At 36.5% G+C, this 15,010-nt stretch overlaps 1 protein-coding gene across 10 annotated transcripts in view; it reads right to left on the reverse strand.

Annotated features, from left to right (window-relative positions):
- Positions 1-15,010, reverse strand: part of IQSEC1 (IQ motif and Sec7 domain ArfGEF 1) — a 352,517-nt gene that overhangs the window by 289,406 nt on the left and 48,101 nt on the right. The gene's annotated exons all lie outside the window — the stretch shown is intronic.

Genomic DNA, 15,010 nt, shown 5'->3' on the forward strand with positions numbered 1-15,010 from the left:
TGCCATTGGTACAGTATTGTTTCTCTATACCTAAGCAGTCTCCAGCTACACATACTGACCTAAACACAAACTACGAGTCTTCAGACTTTTGGTTCCCCCTCCCTAACACACACACTTTTGCAGCATTAAAAAAGAAATTATGTCATCTTCACAGAAAAATATTTTCAGTCTTTTTTGGTAGCATGCTACCTTAACTGAAAGCTGATCGTATATGTAACCTTTCACTTGTAGGAAGAGAACATTCACAGTTCTATATTTTTGTGGTTAAATTCTTACTGCTAAAATCCACACTTTTTGTAACCTTCCCTCTCCCCCCCCCCCCCCACCCAAAAAAAAAAAAAAAAAAAAGCCAAAAAGCCCTATAAAGAACAGAGGTCCATCAGGACATCAGGACTTAATTAAGCATTATGTTCTCAAGCTGATGCACATGGATATTCGTCCTTCTACTTCTTTGCATTTATGAGAATTCAGATCGGAACCTGACCAGCACTGCTACTTGCATGCTTGTTTGTTCCTTTGGCACGGTAAGCAGATGGCAGGATTGAGAGGTTAATGCACAGTCATCTGTTAGCTTGTGGAATAACTTTCCATCTTTTCTATCTATTCCTTACATATAGAGTGGTATGGAAGCCCAGCTTTTACAGCAAGAGTATTTTTGCTGCCACTTCACTTTGTCTCAGCATTTCCACTTTAGAGCAGCATTCATTCTGGACCGCTGCATCTACTGGATGGTAAAACCATAGTACTGTACAACTGAAGATATCACAGCAAATGTCATTTGCCCTCCTCACTATCTTTTTCCATGTCCTTTTGCCCTTGCTTGATTCACTGAAGTGATATCAAGGTTCTTACTGCTCTCTTACTGCCACAAAGTCCAGGTGACCTCTGGACCATTATTTAACTTCTAGAAATATACTGCAACAGAGCCAGGATGTATCAGCATTCTCACATGCTCAACCTCATTTCTCTTGACTGGAGGATGTGGACACACACGCAAGGCTTCTGCCCTGTATTTCCTGCCCTAAATATTGCCTTAACATTCCCTTTCTGATACTTCTTAGTCTCTCCACCTCCCCCCCATAATGTGCGCCTTTTATGCCAAAGGGGGCCTTCTGTTTACTCAGTAAACTAACATGTTACATTTAGCTAAGAGAACATCAGTACCAAAAAGATTATAAAGGAAACAAAATGGGCCTGGAGTGGAAAACAACAGCAGGTATGCAACCAACCTCACAGCGTAGTGGCATGTTTTAGCCAAGTTCAAAGGCAGTGCTTTTTTTGGTTTTGCACCTTCTGTTCAACATATGATAATGCAGTTTTACTTGGCTGTTGTCAAAGAAGCTTATTAAACAGATGAATTTATTTTTACCAGTACTTGAGCTGTTATCAAAATTTAAATAATGCCTAATGAGAGGCACTGGCACAAGGTAATAAAATTATGATAATATTTGTCTAGCACTCAATATAGGAATTGCTTAACCAGGCTTTGCTCTCTAGAGGGTTACACTGAAAACGTGTACGAAGTTGAATATCTTCAAATTTGTAAACCAACACAAGCTTATGTGCCAATAAGTGTAAGACCAGGGAAGGAACATCCTTCCAGATGATCATCCATCAACTGTCCATTCTTGTAGTATACTGACATTAAAAAAGAAATAACATTCTACTCATGAAAATAGCTAAGCTCAAGGATCAAATGTTGATGATACTCCAGAGACTTCTTTACATACATATTGAAATTTAAGATTCCCTTTCTTATGCAACAAATCAACTGTCCCCATTTGAACAGTCACTTTAGTTTATGAAATGATTTTGATGGATCACTGCTACCTGGCACAATGAGTTCCCAAACTAATCGCGCCTTGTAGAACGCAGCTCCTCTGGATAACGATGCCAAGTTCCTAGCCCTGTCTCCATTTATGATTATTGCAGACCTGGTTTTCAATCACTGCTGAACAGAGGCCAAGCAGAGACATTATGGGGTAAGTACATTTTGCTTGACAACACATCTGTACATATTCAAGCTGTACAAATGTTCCCGCTCCACAAATTGTTGTTCAGAGAGACCATTACAATTCCAGAACAACTCAAGTATCACACATTTAAAATATTTTCAATATAATTCCTTGTTCAGATTGTCACCAGATTTTCAGGTTTTAGCAAAGATTAGGCATCCATGCATTTGTATGGCAGCAAGTTCATTTTGTCTCCAGAAGGATAGAGGTGGGGAGATGGCAAGAGTCAGAACATTTTGATGTATTGCAAGCCTGCCATGCTCATTATAGAAATACAGAAGTTAGGTCACTCATGGTATAATTCCTACATAACTACAACAACATTAATTTAACTAGCGTAAGAGATTATAGCAAAGACATGGTGATTCCCATGGCAACCATCAGCACAAAATGTACCAGTTTCACTAAAAATGCCTGGTCCTTCCTTGGGCAACTGAAGCCTTTCCTGCTGCTTCTTCATTGTTGCAATTATCTGAGCTATAAAAAGAATGTTAGGAAAGACATGCCTATTAGGGGTGTAACGGCATTAAAGTACAGTCCTAATAAATTATTTTACCTGAAAAGTAGATAAGTTTCTCCAAAATGATTACAAATATCCAAATACAATTAAACTTAACATAAATCTTATAACATTGAGAGGACATCTGGTCCTTCTTACTTCTGTACAGAAAGGTGTATAGCACACAGATTTACACCCTTATTAGAACAACCTTTCATCTTGTTAATGCTGCTTACTTCTGGTGAGAAGTGAGAAGACAGGGAACATTTATTCTTAACCCCCTAGTTCAAAAGCAGCTCTTTGTTGAATTTGATACAGACTTAACTCTGTATACTCTACTGAGTCTACATAGCAACATTTTTTTAATCAATGTGCCTTGAACTGCTGAGATAGTTTTGCCTTCTTGCAAACATCCCTTTAGCATTTGTCATGACACGCTCCCTGGGAAGGCAAAAGGGATAGAGTTATCTTCATTGCAACGTTTATTCTGCCATGGAGCAATTCCTCTGTATAAGGAGCTGGGCTGCAGCTGTGAGCCAGCAGCCAAGTGATCCCGCCTAAGAAGAAGCAAGCAATCCATACGATTTGTCTTTGGGCTATTTGTTTCAGCTATTCGCACCAAGCTTCAAAGGGCTGTATGTCCTGCATTTCATTCATATGACTATTAAGTTCATTTCCCCCAACCCCAGGAGCCCTGTGGTACTTTTATATGGATTACAATTTTGTTTCCAACATTCAGCGTGGACTGCATAAATAATATAATAATGCACTTGAAATTCAGTGTTAAGCTTGTCCAAAGACAACAGTAATGCAAAATTACTACAAGTCATCCTGTTCCACACTATTGTCACCAAAACTACTTATTCCTTGAATTCTCCAAGAGAAAACATGGAATGAGCAGTTATTAATGAAAGAACAGAACCTTCTTCTGAATCCTATTGTTCTGAATATTAAGCATTAACATTAGATAAAACTTTAAGGTTTAGGATTAGGAATCCTCCTCTCAAGTAAAATTCCTTAATAAAATCTTAGTACTATAGAAGATATTATTAGATTATGTGAACCAAACCACATGTTTGCATTTCTTGCTGTAGTGTAGTGGCTAAGCTAAACCTATAAAACTAATTTCTCTACTTGTTGACAATACTACAGAAGTTTCCAGAATGCAACAGCAGTACAGCACAGGTCCTAGCATACTGTCCGTCTTGGTTAACCCACATTATTTGAAGACACACCTGGAAGAAGTCTAATCAACCTTAATATTTTAATCAAGAAAGTTATATCTTTGACCAGTGAAGCAGTAATACCAAAGTTAACTCTGAAAGTTAATAGCTGTAGAAAACCTTATTTCAGTACACCAAAATGTATGCTACCCATCAGTCCCAAGACATTCACTTTCTATCTCTCTTAACTGCAGCACAACATACATTTCAGACTTTATTTTGACAGGCCACAGCAAAAGTGGTCCTTTTTCCAGTAAGATGCAAGTCTGCCTACTTACATTAGCGTTCTGATTTACGTCAGCAGGCTCAAATGGTTGGACAGCAAATAAGGTTACTGTCATTACTTAATATTTCACTTTGTGCAGAAAGCCCAGTAAAGAGCTGAGGTGGGTTTACATTATAAACTTCAGGCATACGCACTTTGAACATGATGAATTTATTTAGAAAACATAAAGAAACTTAGAAAAGGTTTGACAAAATTTAATCAGATGAAAAATACTAATTTTCACCATGATTATTTTTCCCACCATCAGACAAAGCTTACAATAATAATATATGTAAGCTGTAATCAATAATTGTTAATTGACACAATTGATAATGAAAGCAATTGATAATTATTGTTTCCTATTCACAGACCAGTTCTAACTGGAGAGATTATGTCCCTTTCCAGAGAGCATTGCGAATTCAGGTCATGTCTATGTTACAGTGATTTTCATACAATCTTTTTCACTCATTTCAATATGATAGATATATTAGACGCACAAAGAGCAAGAAATAATATTACCATTACAGAAAAATCCAACAATTCAGGTAAAACAGGTTAACACCAGAGTTTATTAAAATGGTACCTCCACAGCCAGTCTTTGCTTCTTAATGCTTTAGTTCTCTCTCATGGGAGATAGCTAATGAAAACAAAAATACCTCCATAACACGGTTCACAGTTCCTTTACTCAGCAGATCACCAAACATTTGGCAAGCATGAGGTCCAAAAGCATTTCCCAGCTCTGTTGCAAGAGGCTTTGACAAATGATATAACACAGAAAACATCAGATAGTGTAGGTGTGGTTGCAATCAAACATTCTAAAACAAACTACATCTTACTGAATGTAACCATAAGTTGAGAAAGCTACACAAATCACTACAAAAATTTGAGAAGTTACACAAACACTACTGTTAACTGTTTGAGAAGATTATGCAAATACCAAAGGACTAGAATACTTTCATCCTTGTCAGAAGATGACAGTGATTTGAAAAGCCAGGAAAAATAAAACAAGCAAACAAGTAACATGCTGTCTCTTGTTCGTCACCTGTGGAAGACCACAGAAGCAGCAGCTGGGGCACTGAAAACAAATAGTACCAATAACAACAACTAGAAACATTAAAAAAAAGTGCACAGTATTTATATAATTGGTCATTCACACATCTGAGATAAACCTTTCAAGGAAGACTTTTTTTGCTTGTTTGTTTGCTTATTGCTATTTGTCTTTGAACCTTTAAATTAGTACTCCTTTAAATACTAAGATTCATTCTCATTGATGAAAAAAAAAAAAAATTATAATAAGGTTTGCACCATTCTCCATGTTAACTTTGCCAGCCTAGCATATGCAGGTACTGAATTCAGCCACTGGTAGCAGTGGCAGCAGAAACAAGTGAGCATTTATTAGAACTGGGATTTTAAAATGGACTCACAGAACCTTGGCAAAGAGGTTACCACATGATTTTTTTTCCACCTGCTTCCATACTTGTTACAAGTATTTACAGCATATAGAAAGGAAAGGACATGGCAAATCTTGTAAGCAGATGAAAAAACACAAGTTATGCTTTTTGGCACCTCCACAGAATGTGAAGATAATAGTTTGAGTCTGTGTATTTTCTACACTCTGCGTGAAAGACAGTCTTGCAATAACATACACCCACAGTATCATTAAGTTCAATGATTTCATTTCTGACATTTAAACTTCCTTCTTATTAGAAACAAACAAAAAAAGTACCTAGTCTTTAATAAGTTAATTCATGGAGTTCTGTGCAATGGCTAAGAATATATGAAAAGATGACTGCAGGGAACTGCTTTCAGATCTTGTGAATAAGATTATTCATAGGCATATAATTCAATGAAATTAGCACACACCACTAGTGACAAGGCATAATTTCATTAGTCAGCCATGTCAAGGTTAGTATGGGTCATTAGATTGATGTTTGCTGATCATTTCTTCTTTCAATTAGATGCGCATAAATGAATCTCAACGTACACCAATGTCTTGAAGTTCTAACATTTATAATAGTTCTTAATTGCTTTCACCCTAAAGAGAACGCAGTAAGAGGATTGCATTCATCGTAATTTGTCATGTAGTCATAATACTATAGAATTAATTTTTAAAAAGAGACAAGATATTTTATTAAGTATTGATCACAAATTCACAGTATTTAAGGATTCACTTTTGTCTTCATGACAGCAGTAATATAAACAAATGAATACCTAGCTAGCAGATTCCAAGCCTCTTATCACACTTTCTTGTATTAATCTTCCATTTACTGTTCAGCTGTCATATTAAAAAGAAAAAGAAAAAAAAAGACAAAAGACAGACATTGGAAAAGAAAGCCTCAAAAGCCACAAAAAGAAGAGACAGAAGACTGCAGATTTCACTGCAGCTACAAGTCCAAAACTAACCTAGGACTGCAAATAGCATGTATGGGAAAGATTAAGAAAATTCTGCCTTTCTGATCTCCACCTTCTATATAAAAAGTCACAAATTCCATTTCTATTCCAAAACATTTGAGTGAGCTTAAATGTACTTTCTCTGTGGAGCTCAATGTCTGGAGAATGTCCAGACAGATCCAGTATGAGCACTGCCTAGCTCTGGTTGTCAGTTTGCAATGACAACTCCAACTTATATTGGCTATATATGTTATGTGGCCAATAGCAGCTAAAGTGCTCCTAAGAGATATCAAAACCATGACTGAGTTATCTCCAGAAACATCTCAAAGAACAAAGTCAATAGTGTATTTCTACAGAAAAAAATGACAAAATATTCTTTCTATCTAATTCATGTTCTGGTTTGCCCTGCAACTATTTACTCTAAGCCTTGTGTGTTCTGGATGTCTCAGGAAGTTCCAGAAGTATTCTCTGACTAGTGTTAGAAGTTTTTAAACATTCACTTCAACTGGTTTTATAAGACCATTATCATAAATGTAAATGCATAAGCTCAGAAGGACCCATAAAAATCTGCATCCTAAGATAGTCTCTCTATGCAATGATATAATGACTCTAAAGTACGCTACCTCAACATGTACCACAAAATCATTAAGTTAAACATAGAAGGCATCATTTATAGCTCTGGAAAACAAACAAACAAACAAACAAACAAAACAACAACAACAAAAAACACCACACATTCAGTCTGAAGAGTTTTGTACCCAAACAAGTCAAGTTGTCAGTAGCCTGGGATAAAGTTTTGCCCATCCTGTGTACCCCCAAGAGGTGTACAAAAAGCGAGAAGTTCCTAATTTGACAAATAAACCATGTATTTTGGTTTTAACATTGTGACATGTTAATCCATGGATCAGTTTTAATATTAGACAGATCTCAATTAGTAGTTGCTACAGATTCATTGAAAGTAAGCTGAGCCTTTATGCCTACAAGAACTGGCATCACTTTCATATTACCCTGTTCCAGAAGTGTTCTAGATAACAGCAACAACCCCTAGCACACATCTGCTCAGAAATATACTAATTTGCTACCAGAATTATACTGCCTGAATGTAGCACTGATTGATGCAAAGGTAGCACCAATGCCCAGAAAATGTGGAAAAGGAAGTTTGGACACACAACTTTCTTCATCAAAAAAAAAAAAAAAAAAACAGACGGAAACTGCAATATTCCTCAGTTCTTCTGGCTCACATTTATTTATTCATGCGTCAGTCCTTATTTCCACAGTCCACATATGTTTATGATTGCTATGATAAAAGCCTAAACAAATTTGGAAGTGATGGGGGACAATGTCATTTTCCCCACAAAAAAAAAAAAAAAAAAAAAAAAAGAGTTTTGAGAACAGTTCCATGATGCAGGTGTTCTGTTACTTATTTTTACGTCACTTCTATTGCCACAACTTCTCTATGGAGAGGTAAATGTAACTAAGAATTTAGGCACTAGCCTTTTCAACTTTAAAGTGTTATTAACCAGGACCAGAATGTATACTAAGTGTAAAAGCATTTTCAACCTACACACATGCACAGTAAAGCCACATCAGATTAGTTTCTAAAACTGTTGCTTGATTTTAAAATGCAAATGTCTCTCATGTGGAAACCTTAGTTTAACTATTTTTCCCTGCAATCAACTACTTCAGTTCATTCAATCATGCAAACCATTCACCTACCCACAAACTAACCAATTGCTTTCATGTTGCTTGACTCCACCATATTTACTGTGCTTTTTTCATTTTTGTATATAGGTTATTTATTTGCAGACCATAATAAATCTGCTTTTTAATGTATCACGCTATAGCAGTAAATAAATTTCATAAATTATACTGAAGCACTACCTCTCACTTTTTCCATTCACCAATGCAAAAGTTTATCCTCATGCAATACCTTATAACTTATAAGGCAGATGAACTACATGTGTAAGAGAAATGTAGGTCCAAGGACAGCAAAAAAATGTGCTCATTCTCATTATCCCATGCTACAAAAATAGCATCCTCAAAACACTGCAGCAAATAGTATCCTGAAGATTAATTTCCTCTCCTTTCTCATTGGGTTTACTTTTTCCTCCACTCACAGGAATCACAGATATGCGATCTACTGTGCAATTTTAAAGCATATTTGGAAGCTGGCCAGTTTAATCTCATATTCTTTAAATGCTAGTTTGGGACTAATCTTCTCACCGTTGACAAAACATCATGGCATAATTTCATCATATGTATTTTGGCTCCAGTACCTGTTAGAATGGCAGCAGACTAGGGCAGCAAATCAAGGCAAAATTTTACAAACTGTTCACTAGGAATCTGATACAAAGGTTTGAGAAACACTGCAAAAGATTTTCTGCTCAACTTATGCCTCAAGTCAGTTTTCAAAACTGTAACATGAAAGTGTCTCATCCATAAAATCTTATGCAAGTTTTCTGTGTGTTCTGTCAATAACTATATTCTCAAAACAGTTCACAGGAAAGAGAACCTTATCTTTTTTATGTACAATGCACTAAAGTATGTTGCACACCATCATGATCTGTGTATGCTTCAGAGACATCTTATGTGAGAGACTACGTACTGCTCATCTCAGCCAGAAATGCCATCTTGATCAGATTGACATTGTTCTTTTTTTGATGGGAAGAGTTATTTAAGTTAAGATGGGAAGAGTTTACTCTTGAGCTATCTCAGAAAAATAGCAAGGCAGTAAAATAATTTTGTATGTTTTGTTCAAGTATTATTCTACAAAACAAAATATATCCAGCTGAAATAAAACAAAATATAAGGAATTTCTGAGTAAAACAACTACCACTTCTGTCAGCACAGAGTTATTGAAAGCCTTTTAGTTCAGGAGGAAAAGCAAACCTATTCCTCTGAGCTCACTTATGGCTAAAGTCACCACCTTAAAAAAAAAAAAAAAAAGTATATTCATATGTATATATATATAAATATATATATAACCTCAGAGAAGCTAGTTTTATGGAGAATATTTCAGCTCATCAACTTTTTTTTTTTTTTTTAATATAGCTTCAGACAAGTTTCATATTATTTCAATATTCTTTAGGATAACTACACCAAAAGAAAACACTATTTCCATTCAACCATCATTCTTGTATATGAGCCAAAACCACACCTGAAAACACAGGCATTCAATCTAAAATTTTCGAGCTCAGAGAAGACCAGAGCCTGCGATTGTTCCAAGTCCACCTCTACTTCAAATCTTAGATAAAATTATTTAAAATAACACTTGTAAAAATGCCACTTAAGTCACTTCCACTTAAGTTGATTCCACTGAAATAGCATCCTCAAATCTTCTGCAGTGGTGCCAAAGAAAGATTTAGGATAATATCTTCAGAAAGACTCTTGAATGCCTGCAGTTTCAGAAGTGTAACTAAGTGTGAATTCACATATGCAAAACAACCTAAATTAAAAAGGGGTCAGCAGCTGCCTGGGACTCACTACCTCTGACAAAGTTGACTCAAAACTGTACTAAGTATACAAAATGCTTTTCACTTGTTTTGTGCGTATGATGCCGCCCTTGGTTATGCTGCTATAAGCAGCACCAGATACGAAAGAACAAACATCTTCTGCAATGTTGACAGCAGTATAGAGGCACAGACAAGTAAGATCAGAATTAACAGCTGCTACAGTGTGTAAGAACTATGAGGAATTCAAAGGTCTTCACCTTCTATATTGCACTTCCCTAGGATGCTTTCCTACTGGCTTGCCGTGTGTTCACAAGTTTGTAGAATGTTTACATCCCACCATGCATTGTTTCAGCATTTGAAGTGGGCTACAAGGAGTACCTGGTACTGGGTGATAACAGTAGCTATTGAATGATCACTTCCAACCATCAACTTCATAGCTGGGTTAACTCCAAACCCATAAATTAGAAATTATCAACCTTTTCTGAATCACACAGGAGTCCTTGTTTGCGGAACGCTCTGTTTTTCTGTTTCAATTCACTGACATATATCACGGGAAGTTTACATAAAGCTTTTACATTTCAGCATGCTAGCCTTGTATTTTCTTGAGAAGTACTCTCTGTTCTGGAGAATATCTCCTAAGCAATATCAAGAGCTACAGAATGAGACACAAAAAAGGTGATCTGAATCCTTGTTAAGCCTACCAGATCTTAATATTTACGCATACTTATTTTAAAGTGCTTAATTTTAAGCTGGAGGGAGTGGCAGTATGAATTACAAGGACAAAAATGATCTTGATAACAGGATTGAATACACAGTAAATGCAATAAAGACCCACAGCATTACACTGATGATAAGGAAGATAATCATCTCTCGTTTCCCTGAAGTCTGACATTTTTCTTAACATCTAGCCCACAGAATCCACAGGCTAGCTGAGAAACGTTGGCTAAATGCAATTGAAATTTAAAAGTTAAAACAATTTCATAAACCACAATACCTACACAATGGTGATACTAGCAAGCAAAGTCAAAATATTAACATTAATTTACCTACATACATATTTAAGGTTACATTTGCACCTGTACAACATACACATTAGAAAGAGACAAAAGGAAAGTTGCTAATAAAATTATCGTTGCCAAAACAGTGAATTATGAACAGAGAGAGCAAGCCTGAGTCTTAGTTTATTAGCTTCTTTACATTCTCAACATTTTAACAAGCATTAATCTGTCCTTAAAAGCAATTCATACAGTAGCACTATGTGCAGAACAGCTTCTTAAATATAGAGAGCATTTTCAGATTACTGGATTTTCAGATTCCACGTCCTTAAACTTCTTTACAAAATAATCTTCACAAGAGCTATTCAGAATAGTTCAGTGACTAGTTCACTTCCCCAAATGTTCAGATTTAAACAGTACTTGCTTTGAGAATGTTACTGAAACCATACAGACATGTCTAGTCTTTACAGAGAAGCTGACTTTAGTATGTTTGGGATGTTCAGCCATGGGCAGCCCAAGTTCCTACACAGCTCAGGTAAAGGCAGTTGTACCAGCTGCCAGGCCTGGGCTTGACACCATTTTGTTGCAAACTGACCTCTTTTGTAGCTGCTATTGACTTCAGTATTTAAGCTGTTGATTTTAAACAATTACTTTGCCTAAAGAATGTACAACTAGAGTTAATCATGATAAACAACATAGGGAGAAATTCCAGGCTGGTGTGCCTAATTAGCAGAGAACAAACAAACAAACAAACAAAAACAAACAAATAAACAAACAAAAAACAAACAAACAAGCAAAAACAAAAACAAACAAACAAACAAACAAAAAAACAGTTTACAGTTAACAGTTAAGGAATTGTCTTAATGAAAAAAAAAAGCCAATCCAGAGAGCCAAACTCATTAACTACTGTGAGCTGTACGTTATCTCATTTGAAATTAAACTGAGAAATATTATGCTCGCACAGGCAGGGGCTAGCACTGCTGATATGAAGAGTACAGACCAAAGACAAATGCACCAGTATGTGGAAGTGACCGCTTAGAGAAGCCTTTGGGCAAACAACAAACCAGTTAATGGAAAAGACTGCTATTGAAGAGCTCCTAACCATGTGCCACCGAACATCGCAGTAAGTTCACAATACAACTGGCCAACTGGCTGAAGCATCTCAGTACTTATGGGTTTCATGAAATAGTTTTGCTGCGATTAGTTTTGCACTCCCATTACTGCCACACTTGAAATGAGTTTTGCTGAACTCCAACCTGAGCCTTGACTGAACAGACTGGCTGCTTAGATTGCCAGTCTACTGGGTTTGTATCCAACACCACAGCTTGCTTTATGGCCAGGAAAGTACAATCCTGTCGAGAACAGAATTTAATGAAAGTTGAAAGAAGGATTTCAGGCAATCTCTCTGTGCTCTACTCTGCATTGGTGTGGCATCACATTGATTACTGTGTGCAGTTTTGGATGCCACAACATCAGGACATAAAACTATTGAGAGCATCCAAAGGAGGGCTGCAAAAGGTGAAGAGCCTACAGGGCATGAGGAGCAGCTGAAATCCCTTCAGCCCAGAGCAGAGCAGGCCGAGGGGAGGCCTCATGGCGGCCTGCAGCTCCCTCACAAGGGGAGCGGAGGGGCAGGCGCTGAGCTCTGCTCTCTGGGGACATCGAGGGAACGGCATGGAGCTGGGACAGGGGAGGGTCCGGTTGGGGGTTAGGGAAAGGTTCTGCACCCAGAGGGTGGTCGGGCACTGGGACAGGCTTTGCAGGGCAGCAGTAACAGCCCCAAGCCTGCCAGAGTTCAAGGAGCATTTGACAACTCTCTCAGACACAGGGTCTGATTTTGGGGTGGTCCTGTGCAGATCCAGGAGTTGGACCAATGATCCTTGCAGGTCCCTTCCAACACAGTATATTCTATGATTCTATGAATCCAAATGAACCTAAAAGTGAATTTTGTGATCAGTAACAAGTCATTCTTGAATTTATTACTTTGTAAAGCAATTAGTGGTGTATTTTTTTTTTTTCCTTATTGTCTACCTCCTGAATTAAACAGGAGTTGAGCAACTGCTCCATTTCTTGCCCTCAGTAACTCCTTAAAATATTTTTATTTGTGAACATTAGAGCCTTATGAGAGCTGTTACCTGAGAGATATTTGAATAAAAAATTCTTTGTCTGTGTGCGTGTGTGTGTGTGTGAATATTCAATAGATTTTATTAGTCCCTGCATTTCCACAAGGAAAATCAGCTCTTGGGACATGCCAACTGTGCCAAAATACTGCATATTTTATATATATATATATATATATATATATATATATATATATATATATATAGATGTTTATTGGATCATTTCCACACAGCACTTAATAAATTTTTAAGGTAGGTTTGATGCACAGATGGTTCTTCATAACCTGGATTTGCACAGAGCAGGTATGATTCAAAACATTCTTTATTCAGAAGGTACTTTGCTTTAAGATGTTTAACTTGTGGAAAGTTAAGCGTGTAAAGAAATTCCCCCATCTAGAATAAAATTTTCTGCAAGTCTGCAGGCAATATGGACTGCAAGATGAACTTGTAGTGCAACTTTCCCTCAAAAATTTCTGATATAGTGGAAAAAAAAATAATACTATCATGTTGTAAATTTTTAATATATATCAAAACCTATATCTTTTAACAACCACTCTGGGATACATAATTTTAACTGTTGTCAGCAACAAGAGAGCTTTTGTATATTTCAGTCTAGCAGAGTTTCATGCATCACTTACAGCAAATGTTCCCAGCCATGAGATATTCCACAGCCTCTACAATTTGGAATGAGTCCATGCTGCAACTACAGAAATAATTGCTGTGGCCATTGGGGTGCAAAAAGCACGGAGTTTATAATTTTTTTTCATGAGTATTAATATCAGATTCATATGTAAGGTTTCATCTTCTATTATTTACTCAAGCCAAATAATGAGTAGCTTTAACAGCAGAACAATTGGGACATGTTTATAGTACCGTTGCTGCAACAATTAATACCTGAAATATATATATTTCAGGGCAGGGAGTACTGTATCTGATTAAAGAAAGAGATGTAATGGAAGTAGATGGCAACAAAACTGAGGAGGAAAATTTTCCTCCTTAAAGAGACTTCCATACATCCAGTACAGAAAAGGTATATTAGAGAAGTTTAGAGAAGTCTTGCTATGATTTTAATAGGTATGTGTTTCAGGGTGATTTTAATAGGTATGTGTTTTCAGTGAGAAGTTCAGGGACCTCTCACTGCCTATTTACATTTCATAGCAAAGGTTGAAGACTGCATCTATAGAAGCTGAGAAGTACCAGAGATTTTAGTTTGCTGGAAAGAAACTGTCTTACATAACACATTTGGTGCATTGCCATCAGTTAACTCAGTTTGATTACACATGATTAAAAACAAACATTGATACTTAGTGCTTCTGTACACATGCTACCTAGAAAAACTCTTCTTTGGTGCCCATTAGTGAGAACACAGAATTGAAGCTTTACAAGGATGAAGCCTTTAAAGATTACAAAAACTAATATATCAATTAATATACAATTGTATCATATACAATTCATATTGATTTAGCTGCCAATTTGAATACTATGGAACTGTTTCAAATTACTTTGCCTATAAAAGTTGCATGCAGAAGTAAGATTTAGAATTTGTATTTAGGATATTCTATGACTCTTAGATAATTTACTTTAGGACTGAAGTAAGAGGTAGGATTATATGTATGCACATGTGTGTGTGTGTATATATATATATCCAGCCCAAATTATTAAGTGACATTTAAGAATATCTTTGTGTGCTTTGACCTTCTGTAAAAATAAATGGAAAAACTGTTTTAGTAGTACAGTGTGTTTTGTTTTTCCACATTAAGAACTTTAATAAAAGGAAGTCAACTGAGCCCACTAAAATGCGAGCCTGACAAGAACGTTCCACATGAACAGGCTTCCTAAAGCAGTGAGCCACAGTCATTGCCAAAAAGTAGCTCGCTAAAAATTCCCCTGCTGAAAGAGAAATTAAGAATAATATAGGAATTTCCCACCATGCAGTTTTATCTTTCCTTCTTTGTGCTCCTGTCATTATGTTTCCCACCAAAGTGCAGATCTCAGCCCTTGACAGCTTTCCTCCTCAAATTCCTTTTCATTCAGGCTGCCAGAAACAATT

The sequence above is a fragment of the Aythya ferina genome (genome assembly GCF_964211825.1).
Source record: "Aythya ferina genome assembly, chromosome: 10".
NCBI classification, from domain to species: domain Eukaryota; kingdom Metazoa; phylum Chordata; class Aves; order Anseriformes; family Anatidae; genus Aythya; species Aythya ferina.